At 34.4% G+C, this 16,180-nt stretch overlaps 1 pseudogene; it reads left to right on the plus strand.

The window, feature by feature from the left end:
* Positions 1-7,283: 7,283 nt before the first annotated feature.
* The window catches only part of LOC131813592 (large ribosomal subunit protein mL42-like), a 38,728-nt pseudogene continuing 29,831 nt past the window's right edge, over positions 7,284-16,180 (plus strand).

Here is a 16,180-nt window from a genome sequence, read left to right on the forward strand (position 1 = left end):
CATTCCATGCCAGTACCCTCTTGAGATTATTATGACCAGATGAATACAATAATTTAGGTTTTAAATATATAGTTGTACATATTTTACTAACAAAAAATAAATAGCTTTAACATTATATCCTCACTCAAGGGTAACCCTAAGAACAGGAGTGAGGAGAAATCCTCTCGTTTTTCCTAGAAGATGAGAAGACTGAGATATGCATTTCACTATTGATCAATGATGGCTAGTGGTTTGACTGTATGGGCAGGACCTTAGAATAATTTAAAAAGAAAAGTGGTAACAAGAAGGACTCAGGGAGGTAACAACATGGACTCAGGATTGACGGCATTGCATGGCCTCAAAGAATCACTTTGTTTGTTTAGGTAATTTAGATATTTGCTTAAATATTTGTTAATTTAAGTAATTAAGACATTTGAACTGTAAAAGCTTAATAAGAAATGTAAGAGAAAGATTTTAATAATTTGCTGGACAAGATGACCCATTCTGTGGAGATCAGCTGGTATCTGTCCAGTCACCCCTGTTCTTTCTCAAATACCACAGTAACAATGTGTCTGCGGAATCAGAGATGTGGCTTTGGAACTTAAGCAGCAACACAGACTTTTGAAACTTTCAGGCTGATCTGCTTCCACTAACTGTTGCTTTCCCAGCCTCCCAATAACACAGACAAACCATGATCCATTGATATAGCACCACACCAATAACTGCTCACTCTCTAGAGACAGAATGAATATACTTGGGGAACACTTGCTTCTTCCTGAAGGAAGAAACATGGTTTATTCTCTCCAGAAGGATACTTAATCTGCATACATATATTCATTTTCTGCCTACAGTACTTCCTTCCATATCACCACAAGAAGGCATAGATATGTGTTCACTATCACAGTATTTCACACATTTCTATTAAGGGAAATAACTTTAAGGTAATGAACTATGACATATCTATCTATCTATCTATCTATCTATCTATTTATTTATTTAAGAGAAAGCAAAAACACAAGCAAGCACCCAAGTGCAGAGGCAGGAGGAGAGGGAGAGGGACATGCAGAGTCTGTAGAGCCCCACACGGGGCTCCATCCCACTGCCCTGAGATCATGACCTGAGCCGAAATCAAGAGTCTATCACTTAACCAACTGAGCCATCCAGGAGATCCTAGAATGTTCTTTTGAATACTAAATCACATTGTAAACTAGGTGGCACATGGCAATGTTGAGATATTAATCTCCAGGAAGCAATGTATGCTCTGAATTAGTGCATGGTATAACATGTTATTTCTCCCAATAGTAGAATTTATGCATCTAGAAATCAAGAGGTGGAAAGGGGAGTTTCTCCTATCACTATTGCTCCTAATGCTCCACCAGCAAAAATTTTCCTTCTCCTCCCATGAATGTTAGGTTTTGCTATTTTAGAGAACTTCACTTCAAGGTGAGGAATACAGTCATCAGGGGCAACAACAATAGACCCAATAAACTCAAAAATGAGCTGGTCACTTGGCCATTTTAATCTCAAAAACAGCTAAAAACAAAAACTGATCTGCTGTACTAGAGGGAGTGACTGATGTCAATTCTCAAGGGAAAATTCGGTTGTATCCAGAAAATTAGGGCAAGGAGGTTTGAGATTCAAGTAGCCCTTGAGACTCCCATTTACTTTGTTAAAACTTTTTTTATTTAAAATTTTTTATTTTTTATTAACATATAATGTATTATTAGCCCCAGGGGTACAGGTCTGTGAATCGCAAGGTTTACATACTTCACAGCACTCACCATAGCACATACCCTCCCCAATGTCCATAACCCAACCACCCTCTCCTGACCCCCCTTTTCCCAGCATTATCATCTACTCTCCCTGATATGAAGAATTTGAGAGGCTGAGTGGGGGTTTTGGAGGGTAGGGAAGGAAAAAATGAAACAAGATGGGATCAGGAAGGAGACATACTTTGTTAAAACTTAAAGAAAAAACACAAGCGGCACTTGGGTGGCTCAGTGGGTTAAAGCCTCTGCCTTCGGCTCAGGTCATGATCCTAGGGACCTGGGATAGAGCCCTGCATTGGGCTCTCTGCTCAGCAGGGAGCCTGCTCCCCCCCATCTCTACCTGCCTCTGCCTACTTGTGATTTCTCTCTGTCAAATAAATAAATAAAATCTTAAAAAAAAAATCCCAACAGTCACAACTTCTAATATCACAGGTTCTTCAGAAATATAATTTAGTATCACCCATTAGGAAAGAACCACAACTAATGGAAATGCTTGATGATGGCAAAATAAACATGAAGTGGAAGAAGGCAATTACACATACCCTCTAGGACCATGTGGGTAGTTGCAGAAAAAGTGTTATAGTTATTTCATCTTTGCTTTAATATGAATATGTATGTGTATATATGCTTTCGTGTATTTGTTTGACAGTTCCTTTTTTTCTCCCTTCTATTTTTCTGCTCTTTATCATAACATGCATTGATAGTGGCTAGACATATATCAGTCTTTCAATTATAAAAGCCAAAGGGTGAGTGTGACTAAGGTAGAAAAGCAACGGTCACCACCCAATAATGGACATCAAGTGTTATTGTATATCCAGTTTTAGGGAGAGAAGTAATGTGGTTTTGGTTAAATGAGGCATTGTTGTCTTTTTTTTTAAGTGAAAATTTCTAAAAAATGTGTGTATGGATGCCAAGATGACAACATTTGGATTGTGCTAGATTGTATTATGTGAACTTCGCTAAACGAAAGACTTCCTTTCAAGGAAGTCAGTAGAATGGTCCAGGTTAGCATCATCCTAAAGAGTCCCCCAAATCAGAAAGCAGTGAAACTGCAGCCATTAGTCTTGGAAGGTCATCACTGTTAAATATGGCTAAAGCCAAATGCCACATTGATCAATGGTTTCAACCTTGTTTTGCTCTTCTCCATGCTTTATTCTGCTTCTGTCTTTTAATGAAGATAAATAGCATCCCTGGCCCACAAACATGGTTGGCTACAAATCCAAAGAGAGAGTGATCACACAGAAGCCACAACTTCCCATCGCCCTCTCCACCTGTCCCCCTTTCACAATCCCACTGTGGCATCAAGATGTATTTGGAATCTTAGCTTTCTTGCAGGTTTACACTTGTTCAGCTTGACTAAATTTTAGACAGGTATAAGCCAGTCTCTAATCCCCTGAACTCCCATTTTTTTTAGAGTACTTCTGTAAAGTATGTGCAACTGTAAATTCTTTCTCTGCCCTTTGAGAGATCAATCTTTTAGAAACTCTTAACTGTGCAGAACAAACGGATGGATACCAGCAAGCAGGTGGGGAGGGGGTACTTGGTGATGGGGAATGACAGTGTACTTGCAATGAGCGCTGGGTGTTGTATGAAAGTGTTGCACCTTTATATTGTACACCTGAAATTAGTATTACACTGTACATTAACTAAATTTTAAATAAAAACTTTTAAAAAGTCTCACTAGTTTTATAAACAAGAATATCTTTCTCAAGGGCCTGGAAATCATCCCTTTGAAATGTAAACATCAAGAACATAGTGTCCCTCTCTTCCAGTCTTTGGGGGAAGTTAGGAGTTTACCTTCTCTGAGCAGCACCATTTAGCAAACACAGATAGCATGATCACAGACAAAAATATTTGCAAACTTGGGAATAGCTCATTGTGCTTACACTTCCTATCGATCAACCTGTCCCCCAACATCTTCCAGTAGTTTTCCAGTAGCTCATCTTAGAACTAAAAAACTCTCCTGCCCTTTGTTTCAGTGAAATGAGTTCAGACTGAGTTCTGTTTTCTCTTCCCTGCTGGCAATAGTCTTGAACAAGTCTTCCTCACCCATTTAAATTTGGCACTACAGAGAGAGCTGAGGTATTATACCTAATTAGGATGAGGAGGTGGACATTTGACTCAGGAACATTTGTCATACTTTATTCATGCTAAGAGCAGAGGCCACGAATTTTACCACCTGTAGACACCATAGCATTGAGCTTATTATGGGTATTAGTTGAAATTCTGAGTTGAGGTGCACCTGGGTGTCTCAGTGGGTTAAAGCCTCTGCCTTCAGCTCAAGTCACGATCCCAGGATCCTGGTATCAAGCCCCGCATTGGCCTCTCTGCTCAGCAGGTAGCCTGCTCCCCTTCCTCTATCTCTGTCTGCCTCTCTGCCTACTTGTGATCTCTGTCTGTCAAATAAATAAGTAAAATCTTAAAAAAAAAAAAAAAAGAAAGAAATTCTGAGTTGAATAAATGAAACAGTTTATGGTGAGGAGAGTCTTTTACTAGAAACCTACCTCGGTGCTGTAGGATGGTAGATTTCCTTGCCAATTTAAAAAAGATTAAAGAATGGAAGAAAATAAAAGTGGAAAAATGTGTTGAAGACTGAGTATTTACCAAAAAATGCTGAGCTCACTTAATAGTAAGGTAATAGTCTTGGATCGCCTAGGACAGTCTCTGTTAACATCTGATATGACAGTCAGCTGGCAAGTCTGAAATCTGCAGGGCTGACCTGCTAATAACCAGCTGACTGAAAAGTTCTGCCAGAGTTGGTGTTGCAGTCAAGCCCTAAGGCAATACGGGGGCAGAGTTACTTCTTCCAAGACCTTCAGTCTTTTCTCTTACAGCTTCTAATTCATTGGATGAGACGCCCCCTACACTATCCATGGTAATCTGCTTTCCTAAAAGTCTATTTATTTAAATGTTAAGAGTATCTAAAAAACTACTTTCACAGCAACACTATGCTACCATTTTAGCAAGCAACTTGGGCACCATAGCCTAGCTAAGCCGACACACCGAATTAACCATCATGTGAAGTAAATATCAAAGATGGAATGTTTCTGAAATTATAATTTTTCATGATGAATCATAGTATATAAATCAGACCTTATCACTAATAATAATTGGAAAATTAGATGATACCTTTAAGTATAAGAATTTTATATAGATTGTATTTTATGTTCACATACACTCAATGACATAGTGCTATGTTTACCTTTAAGCAGAAGAAAAGAAATCTGAGTCACTGAAAGTTTACACAACTTGTTCAAGTTAACTTACTGGTAAAGCTGTGGAGCTAGACTTCAAGCGGGACTTACCTGCTCAATGCTTTAATCAGTAGCCACGCATGGGTGTTGAGGATATGAAATGGAGCTAGAGCAAACAGTAAAAACAAAACACAAACAGAATGTAATTTTTAATAATAATATATTCTGTTTACCCCGATACATCCAAAATGATTTCAGCATATAATCAATATAAAAAGATTTATGAGATATTTTAATTTTTTAATGCTACTGCTTCAAAATCCAAGGTAGACTTAGCATGGAAAAAAGAACACTAAAATATCTCATGAATCATTCTATATTAATTATATCATTTCATTTTACCTTTTTTTTTTATTGTGGCTACCAGAAAATTTAAAATTACTGATGTTGTTTTGATTATATTTCTACTGCACATTGTTAATGTGGGCACTTAACCTTCCTAAAGGGAATTTCCTTCTTATAGTGATGTCTTATTTGTAAAGTGTGGCTCATTATCACTTCAATACAACTGGTACATAATACTTTATTAGCTTATTATCACCTAATATAGGCCAAGCTGTTATCTATGCACCACAGAATGGAGTAAGGTATTCTTTACTCTGGTCTAGATATAAAAAGAAATAGAGATACATACTTGCTTTGGTTTCTCCATTAAAACTGATACCGGATACAAAGACTTCATTTGATTGACCATGACACATTCATTCAACTTAATCCTCTGTATGTTTATAAATTGAGATATATTTCTAAAATTGTTACTGGATAATGCCTAACTTTCAGAGTAAATATTGATTAATTATGTACATGGATGACAGGTTGCTTTGAGAACTAGAGTTTTAAACAAATCATAGATCCAGAAACTTTTATCTTAATAAAAATATTGCTAAATTGAATCTTGAGTATTTTGAATTATGAATTTCCAGGGGAAATATTAAGACCAGAGATTAATGAAATATTTAACCTGTTCAATTCAGCTTTTAAAATACTGAATCAGAATTTTGCTACTTGACGATAATATTAATTTCATATTACATTTTGATAACACCTGTTATCAGAAACCTGTCTCCCTGTTTAATAGGGGAGTTGCAGTTTACTGAGCTTAAAAACAAATCAATAATAACAACAACAAGGAGAGTTACAAGATTTTACTAGGTAAAACTACAAATCATTTATGTGCCTGATGGTAGCAACAGATACTATTAGGAGAACTAAAAGGAAAGTTATGGGTTTCTATATACTAAAACACAGATTTTAAGACTGTTAAACTATATATGTAATTTATATATATAGTTTATAATATACATTTAGGTAGAAGCCAGACAGGAGCAGTGGAAGGAACCCTCGAGACAGAATCCCAAGTCCTTAAAGGGACAGGAGCTGGAGGTAAGGACAGTGATAAATAAGATACACATTAAAAGCCCATGACACAACATCCTGACCTGGTGGCTTCCAAGATGTTGGGCCTGACAGGTCAAGAGCCACAGATGGGAACATGCATTCTTCTCTTCCACCTTTGCCCCAGGGTAACCCCTAGGCTCATTATAATACATTTGCATCATGAATACAGCCCCACCTACAGAGAAAGGCAGCCCTAAAAGTTCCAGTAGAAACCTTGAAGAGTTAATAGTCTCCTAAATGATTAGAAACAGCTTCCTTTAGTGACCACCCCTCACTGTATATCACAGCTCCTCCCAGCCCAGAGAGACCCAAAAATACCCAATTCCAAAACAGCCTAGGGGATCCTTCCACCTTGCAAAACCTGCTTTGAAAGTGCAATTTTGCTTTATTAAACTGCCTTGTGCTTGCTACTTTCCTTCTGACTCTCTTTATTCTGAGCATGGACCCCCATGTAAATCTATCTCACCAGGAATCAATCCAAGGACCAAGACCTCCGTTCAGACAATGTAGACTCACATACCCATAACATACATATATATATCTAGATATATCTATATCGATATAGATATCGATCTATATCTATAGATATATATATGTATTTTATTCACATTTTCAAAGGATAGTTGACCTCTAATTAACAGGAGTCTTTCTAAAATACAATCTGATTATTTTTTCTGCACTTAAATGTATTTAATATTTTCATTAACTTCAAACACACTTTCAAATTTTAAGCTATTCAGTTACACTAGTCCCTCCTTATCTGCAATTTTGCTTTCTTCAGTAAGTACCTGTGGTAAACCTCTGTCCAGCTTCAGACGATCCCCATTTGGACATATTGTCAAGAAGTCGGTAGTAGGCGAATGCTACATACATCACAATCCCCATGTCGTGCACCTCACTTTATCTCATGTGGGCATTTCATCATCTCACATCATCACAAGAAGAAGGGTAAGTAAAGTATAAGATATTTTGAAAGACCACATTTATGTAACTTCTATTGTAGTGTATTATTAATTGTTCTTTTTATTATTATTATTAATTTCTTACTGTGCACAATTTATAAAGTAATCATTATTATAGTTATGCATGTATGTGTAGGAAAAACATAGTCTGTACAGGGTTTGGTACTCGACTGTTTCAAGCACCTGTGGGGGGTTTTGGAATGTATCCCCTGAGGATAAGAGGGACTCCTATATATCATTCTTCCAAACATAATTGTCTCTCATATACTTACTTTGTCCTTCAAGTAGCTTCCCCTTGAGCAGGTAAGCAAAAGATGGCACTTAGGTCAAATCATGGCACTTAGGCCTATGTTTGTTAATAATGACTCTAAATCTCAGGAAACAAACTGAAGGTTGCTGGAGTGGAGGGGGTGGGAGGGATGGGGCGGTTGGATGATGGACATTGGGGAAGGTCTGTGCTATAGTGAACACTGTGAATTGTGTAAGACTGATGAATCACAGACCTGTACCCCTGAAACAAATAATACATTAAATGTTAATTTAAAAAATAATGATTTATCAGAACACTCTTACACCTTCCCCCCCCCTTTTTTTTTCTTTTAACTTACTTTTTTTCTTTTAACTTACTTTCTTTTAAACTTATTGTCTATGGCTGCTTTAATGATACAACAGTGGAACTGAGGAGCTCTGACAGGTGTTCTCTGGCCTGTAAAGCCTGATATATTTCCTATCTGGCAATTATCAGAAATAGCTTGAAGACCTCTGTCCTAAAGGGAGATTTCTCTTGTCCACCTAAGACTCTTTTATTCCTGCCATTTTTACCCATACATTTCTTTATCAAAGAAGGCCTCATACTGTCTTCAGATTTTCTATTGTATTTTTTGTGTACCTTAGCATAAAACCTGACCTTAGCATCTACTTGTTGGGAAGATAAACAGTTATTTAAAGAATAATTTTGATTCACAAGATAAGGGGAATCATTACAGAAGTATGTATATACACATTCTTTTCCTCGTTGAACGAGTTTATTGCTCAATTATTAGTTCTATCCATTAGTCCTGTAATTCTATATTACATAATATATCTTGCCATTTTAAACATTAAAAAGAAATAGAAAAACTTATTCAATTATTTGGACTGTGTTGGTCAGTTACATGGACCTAGCAGTCAATCATTAAGACTTTAGCTTTCCAAATTGTACAGTTTCCTGAATAAAAGACATTAGTTGCTTTTCTAGCATTGTATTGACCTTCAATATATGTGGTCTACTTTGCTTTCCTCCTGAATGGCATTCTAAAATATTAATGACAGCTATGGTATGTTAATTAATTTCATGATTGTATATGGAGTAAATACCATGCACGGGTAATGTGATAAGTGTCTTACAGGTATGACTTCATTAAACCCATACATCAGTATGAGCTGGACCTGTACCTGAGACAGGTTGCACAGATCAGAATTTATGCAGATTTTATTTAAGTCAAACTTGTCTGACTCCCCATCTTTTCGATTAAACAATACTCATGTTGTTTCTGAATCACCGTATTTTGGAGTATCTGGCAAACCCACCAGGAAATTTTTAACAAACAGAGCTATTAAGATAATTGTCTAAATGAGTTGATCAATCAATCAAGTCGGTTATTTAAAGGTTGCTTATTTGGCTCCTTATCCCCTCTCTTTCTTTCTGGCTTCCTGCCTTTGGCCATTTCATTGCTCTTTAGCACTTTCATTAGAGATTTGGCATGAAAAAGAGAAAAAAGATGAAAACTAAATGAGGCTATTTAATTTCCCAATAGGCTTAGCAATTTTTAAATATTCCTTCAGGGGAGCAAGATGCAGTCTGGGTTATCTCACCTATTCATCCATAAGGTCAGATGCTATATTTAGCGTTACCCTTTCTGTCCATTCATGTATGACTGTAAATGAACTTATTTGAAAATACAAAAACTGCTTTTTCAAAATGTTTATAAGTTTCAATAATATACTGATGATTCAACTAATTTTGATTAGTATATATTATTTCATTATGTTTTTATTTTACTTGTTTTTCATTAAACAGCTTTCGTGTTTCCTAAAGTTCACCTGTTTCCACTAATTCATTTCAAGTGACTTACAGTAACTCTCCTGATCATTAATATAAATCAATTCGAAAACAATCTTATTTCATAAGCCCATTTACATAATTCACAATCTCCATTCTCACCCCCAGCCCTAGGCACCCATTTTTGTGCTTTCTGTCTCTATAAATTCACTTTTCTTGACTATGTGATGTAAATGGAACCATGCAATTCATTGTCTGTTATATCTGGCTGCTTTGATTTAACATAATGTTGATATTCATCCACAATGTGGTGTGATCTGTGTCAGTACTTTGTTACTTTTCAAGTAACAAACTTGAAAAGTAGTATGCCATTTTATTGATATACTATGTTGTGTATATCTATCTGCTCATTAGCTGATGAAGATCTGGATTTTTCCTCATTTGGGGCTATTATGAATAATGCTGCTGTTATTACGAATAATGCTGCTGCTAACATTCACATACATTTCTTTGTGTGAATATATATTTTTATTTCTCTTGGTTATATAACTACAAGCACAATTGCTGGGTCATATATTAGTTTTATCTTTTTTTTTTTTAAGATTTTATTTATTTATTTGACAGAGAGAGAGATCACAAGTAGGCAAACAGGCAGGCAGAGAGAGAAGGGGACGCAGGTTCCCTGCTGAGCAGAGAGCTCCATGTGGGGCTCGATCCCTGGGACCTGAAATCATGACCTGAGCTGAAGGCAGATGCTTAACCCACTGAGCCACCCAGGTGCCCTTAGTTTTATCTTTTTGACAAACTACCAAACTATTTTCTAGAGTGGTCTGTAAATGACACTTACACACTAATATATTTTAACTATTTATCTGCTTGATTAAAATAAAAATGTTAATATTATCTTTATGTACAATTTTTTGCAGTGGTCTGGGAAAATTAAATATATTGCTAATTATTTGAGAACATTTCTAATCTCATTTGGTACAATGAAGAAATTCATTTTATGAATATTATGTTATGTATAGAAAGATAATATTCTGAGAATGTCATACCATTTAACAAAACTTTAATAATTATCTCTATTTAAAAAAAATAAAAAACTAAAAGTAGAAAGTTTACATAGGCATTCAACATACACCTGAAATATCTTTTTTTTATAAGATTTTCTTTATTTATTCGACAGAGAGAGAAAGATCACAAGTAGGCAGCGAGAGAGGGGAAGCAGGCTCCCCACCAAGCAGAGAGCCAGACACGGGGCTCCATCCCAGGACCCTGAGATCAAGACTTGAGCCGAAAGCAGAGCCTTAACCCATTCAGCCACCCAGGAGCCCCACACCGGAAATATCTTTAAGAGATTTTCTGTATTCTGTATGTGTGTCTAGTATTAAGTAATATTCCAAATGGAGTATGTAAACACAAAGATGAAACTCTAAAACATTTTGAACTTCCAGTGGCAAAGTAAACTTATATTAGACTTAACATCCTACATATATAAATGACAAACTCTGCTGGGAGAAATCTTGTTTGAAGACCTTAGAGAGCAAACCAAAACATTAACCAACTAAAGAAGGCATAAAATTTGAAAGAAACACTGAATAACACTTATGTTTACATAAGGGCACTCGCCACTCTGAGAGGAGAAGGTGCATGATTTTTATAAAAGAAGAATCATTATAAAGGCAGAAAGTTGCAGAAAGTTAAAGGATGGAAAATGACATAACATACTAACTCCAAATACACAAAAAAATGATGTGGTAATACCAAAAATAGACAGTTCAGATTATAGCACACAGAGATTTAACATAGAAAACAAAAATAATTTTTTATAATAATAACAGGGAAATTTTATCCCAATAAACATCAATTTTATGCACAAAAATAACAGTTTTGAAATACATAAGATAGAAATTTGCTGAACTAAAGTGATTAAAAAAAAATCTACAATCAAGGTAGGGAAAGGACTATCCCTAAGCAATAGATAAGCATAATTTAACAAAACCAAACTGCAAAAAAAAAAATCAGTAAAGATGTAAAAGACTTGAAAAATTTTATTATCCAACCTATCTCATTGATATTTCTAGAACACTATCAAATATTTGTAGAATACATGTTATTTTCAAGAGCACACAGAATATCGATGAAAATAGATAATATACCGGACCATAAACTAAATCTTAAAAATAAAAATATAATTGAAATATGCTATGTTTTTTGGATAAAAGTTAATTAAACTGGAAAGCAATCAAAATAAGTTTACCCAGAAATAGTTCTAAATAATGAAAAGTTATGACATATAACTTTAAATAAATCATGCACTTAAACAAAAATTATAAGAAAAATTAGAAGATATGCCAAACATAATAATCATATCATAATAATAAAATATAACATGTAATATCACTAAAGTATTGTTAGAAGGAAATGTATAGCTTCATCTGCATATAGTAAAAAATACAAAAGGTTTAAAATAGATGATCTAAGCTTTAATTTTAAACATTCCAAATAAAAGCAAATTTAATTCAAAATAAGAAAAAAAATGAATAATAGAAGTGAAATAAAATTAAAATCAAAAGGGCAGAAAAAAAAAGAATGTGAAGAAAGCCAGCATGTATTGTTTTAAAAAATAATAACAAAGTTAGGAAACATTCATTTACACGTAGGGAACAAACAAAATAAAACATTTCTAAATGTCATTAATAGTATATAAAAAATATATGTTTATAAAAAATAAAAAAAAAAAAAAAAAAAATAATATATTAAAAGACCAGGGTGCCTGGGTGGCTCAGTGGGTTAAAGCCTCTGCTTTCAGCTCAGGTCATGATCCCAAGGTCCTGGGATTGAGCCTGGCATTGGGCTCTCTGCTCAGCAGGGAGCCTGCTTCCCTTCCTCTCTGCCTGCCTCTCTGCCTACTTCTGATCTCTGTCTGTCAAATAAATAAATAAAATTCTTTAAATATATATATCTTAAAAGACTGTTATAAACAATGTAGTTCTAGTACGTTCTACAAGTTAGTTGAGATGGCCAAACCCATTGAAATGCACTACTTACAAAGATCAAGACAGGAAAAATAGAATATCTGAAAAGCCCTATATCTATTAAAATTTGAATATATAATTTTAAACAAGAACAAGTTTGGAATTTCTGCTGTGCCCTATTCTTTTTAATGTTGTGGTTGAAATCTGAGTACAACAAAGAAAGAATGAAAAAAAACAAAACAAAACAAAAAAAACAAATAGAATAGAGCATAAATTAAAACAAATAAATAATAAACTATTTTCAAAGACTTCATTGTTATGTTAAAAATCTGAAGAAATCTACCAAAAACACAGGATCTAATTAAGTGAATACAATAAAGAAGAAAAATAAAAGGTCAATATACAAAAACTCCATTGCATGTCTGTAACCTAAAAGTGAATTGGAAGTTTTTATTTATTACACTGATTACATAATATCAGAAATATAGCACTTACAAATAAATATTAACAAAATATTTTTAAATGATTGCACAAGTAAAAATCGTCTTGGGAAAGGTTAGAGAAAGCCTACGAAAATGTGTAGATACTTTGTTGAGATGTCAATTCTCCCTAAAAATACCATTATCAAAATTCTAGAAAGTCTGTGTAGAAATTGATAAGGCTATATTTATTAGATGGAAACAAAGAGGTCACAAAATAGCCAAAATGCACATTAAGAAGTTGGAAGATTTTCATGACCTGGTCTCAGGAATTTGTATTAATTTGTGATAATTAAAACAGTGATAGCATTTGTGTAAAGATAGACACAATGATTAATGGAATGGAACAAAGAGCCTTGAAATAAACCTACAGATACGTAGTTAATTGATCTTAAACAAAGACATCAAGACAAAATAATGCAAGAAGGATAGGGCTTTTTTCTACAAATGGTGCTAGAAAAGCTGGGTATATGTAAAGAAGAAAAATTTTTTTGATCTGTTCCTCATACCATTGAAAAATGTTAATTTGACATTGATCCCAGGCCTAAGTTTTAACCAAACTTTAACCAAATATAAAAATTCTAGAAGAAAACAAAGGAGACTATATTTGCTGTCTTTTCCATATAGACAATAGGTAAACAAAGATAAAGTAATAAAAACAAGAAATCAATAAAAATAGAAAAAATATTAAAAAATAGAAGAAATTGAACTGTTTCACAATGAAAATATTATGTTCTTACAAACATACATTTAATATAAGGAAGGAAACAGTAAGCCACAGACTGGGAGAAAATATTCGCACAGTGTACTTAACAAAGGACTTGTATGCAAAATATAGTTTTAAAAAGTCCTACAAATCAGTAATAAAATGTCAGACAACACAATAAAATTGAGCAAAACTCTTGAACCAATACATCAGCTAAGAAGATATAGTAATGTCCAAAAATTACAAGAAACGGAGCTCACTGTCATTAGTCATTAGGGAACAAAATAAAACCAAAATATTATACCACTTCAATCCCAATAAAATAGGTAAAATTAAAAATATGAGAGATACCACATGTCAGTCAGGAAGTGATGTCATTCTACTTTCAACTATGCTTGTGAGGATATAAGATGGTAAAACTTTGAAAAACTGTTTGCAGTTTCCTATATATATTTCCTCTATATTCTATAGTTACCAAATAGCTCAATAATTTAATTCTTTGCTTTTTTTCCAAGAGTTATAAAAATGTATAGCCACATAAACGTCAAGTGCAAAAATATTTATATCATCTTAATTTATAAGAAGAAACTGGAAACAACCAAATGCCCATCAATAAGGGAACGGATAGTGATCTTGTTCTAGGTCTATCCTTCAGTAGTAAATATACCTTATCAAAAAGGAACAAACTGCAAGTACACAACTATACATTTGCAACTGGTTAATAATTCAAGATAGACCCACTGAAATATCAGTGTTAAAAACAACCACTTTACTCTGCAAAAAATTTAGACAACTTACGCAACTAATTTGAGAACCTGAATAATTTAATAGTACTGATGAGATCTGAGGAGGCCTAAACATACTTAGAGAATCAAGTTTTTAAATATTTCAGGGTTGAGGAAAATAAATTTCATACTGCAGTGAATGGACAAGTTCATTACAAGCCACCTTTGTATCTCACTCCTACTCTTTCATTAATCTTTATTTATGTGTAACTGAGAAAAGTATCACTCATGGATCTGGAATTGAAGCTTTCGAACACTGTTTTCTATGGAGCAAATCATAAATAAATTGACATTGGTCAACAGAACATTATCAGGAGGGACTATTAAAATACAGATCAATGAAGGTCCTGGGTAGTACAGTTGGTTAAGTGTCCCACTCTTGATTTTGAATCAGGTCATGATTTCATGGTGTTGAGATCAAGCCCTGCGTTGGGCTCTGGGCTCAGCACAGAGTCTGCTTAAGACTTTCTCTCCCTCTCTTTCTGCCCCTCCCTCTATTCACATGGTATCTGTCTCAAATAAATAAATCTCTAAAGAAAAATACAGATCAAAGGAAAACCAAATAAGCGGAGAGATATTCAGGTTCACGGATAGAAAAACTAAATAATTTCAAAACGTCAGTTCTTCCTGGGCACCTGGGTGGCTCAGTGGATTAAGCCGCTGCCTTCAGCTCAGGTCATGATCTCAGGGTCCTGGGATGGAGTCCCGCATAGGGCTCTCTGCTCAGTGGGGAGCCTGCTTCCCTCTCTCTCTCTCTGCTCTGCCTCTCTGCCTACTTGTGATCTTTGTCTGTCAAGTAAATAAATAAAAGCTTTAAAAAAAAAAAAGTCAGTTCTTCCTAATATGATTTATTGATTCAAAGCAATCTCAGTCAACATCCCAGTAAGTTATTTTGTGACTATTAACAAATGATTCTGAAGTTTATATGGAAAGCCAAACAAGCAAGCAAACAACAACCATAAAAACAAAAACTAGAATAGTCAATAAAATATTGAAGGATAAGAACAAATTTGGAGGACAGACACTACTTGATTTCACAGCTTACTACAGTAATCAATACCATGTGGTACTGACAAAAGAATAGATCAATGAAACAGAATAGAGAACCCAGGAATTGTTGGATAAAATATAATCAACTGATATTCAACAGAATAGCAAAAATAATACAATGAAACAAAGGCAGTCTTTTTAAGAAATAGTGCTGAAATAACTGGACATATGCAAAAAAAAAAAGTATCTTTAAGCATAGAATTTACATTCTTCACAAAAATTAACTCAAAATTGATTACAGACCCTAGTGTTAAGACACAAAATCATAAAATTCTTAGAAGATAACATTAGAGAAAACCTAGCGATCTTGGGTATTATGGTAAGGCCTTCTTACATATAACATCAAAGGCAAGATCCATGAAATAAACAATTGATAAGCTGGACTTCATTAAAATTAAAAATTTCTGTAAAAGACGATAAGACAAGCCAGAAACTGGGAGCAAATATTTCCAAAGAATACATCTGATAAAGGACCATTATCCCAAATACACAAAAAACTCTCAAAACTCAACAGTAAGAAAATGAACAACCTGATTTTTTTTTTAAAAGGGCCAAAGACCTTAACAGAAACCTCACCATAGAAGATATACTATGGCAAATAAGCATATGAAAATATATCCTACATGATAGATCATCAGATAAATGCAAATTAAAACAAGAAGATGGTGACATACTTATGACATACTTATTAGGATGGCCAAAGTCTGGAATACTGACATTAATGCTGGTGAGTGTATGGACCAACAGGAACATTTATTCATTGTTGGTAGAAATACAAA

Source organism: Mustela lutreola, chromosome 13 (genome assembly GCF_030435805.1).
Source record: "Mustela lutreola isolate mMusLut2 chromosome 13, mMusLut2.pri, whole genome shotgun sequence".
NCBI classification, from domain to species: domain Eukaryota; kingdom Metazoa; phylum Chordata; class Mammalia; order Carnivora; family Mustelidae; genus Mustela; species Mustela lutreola.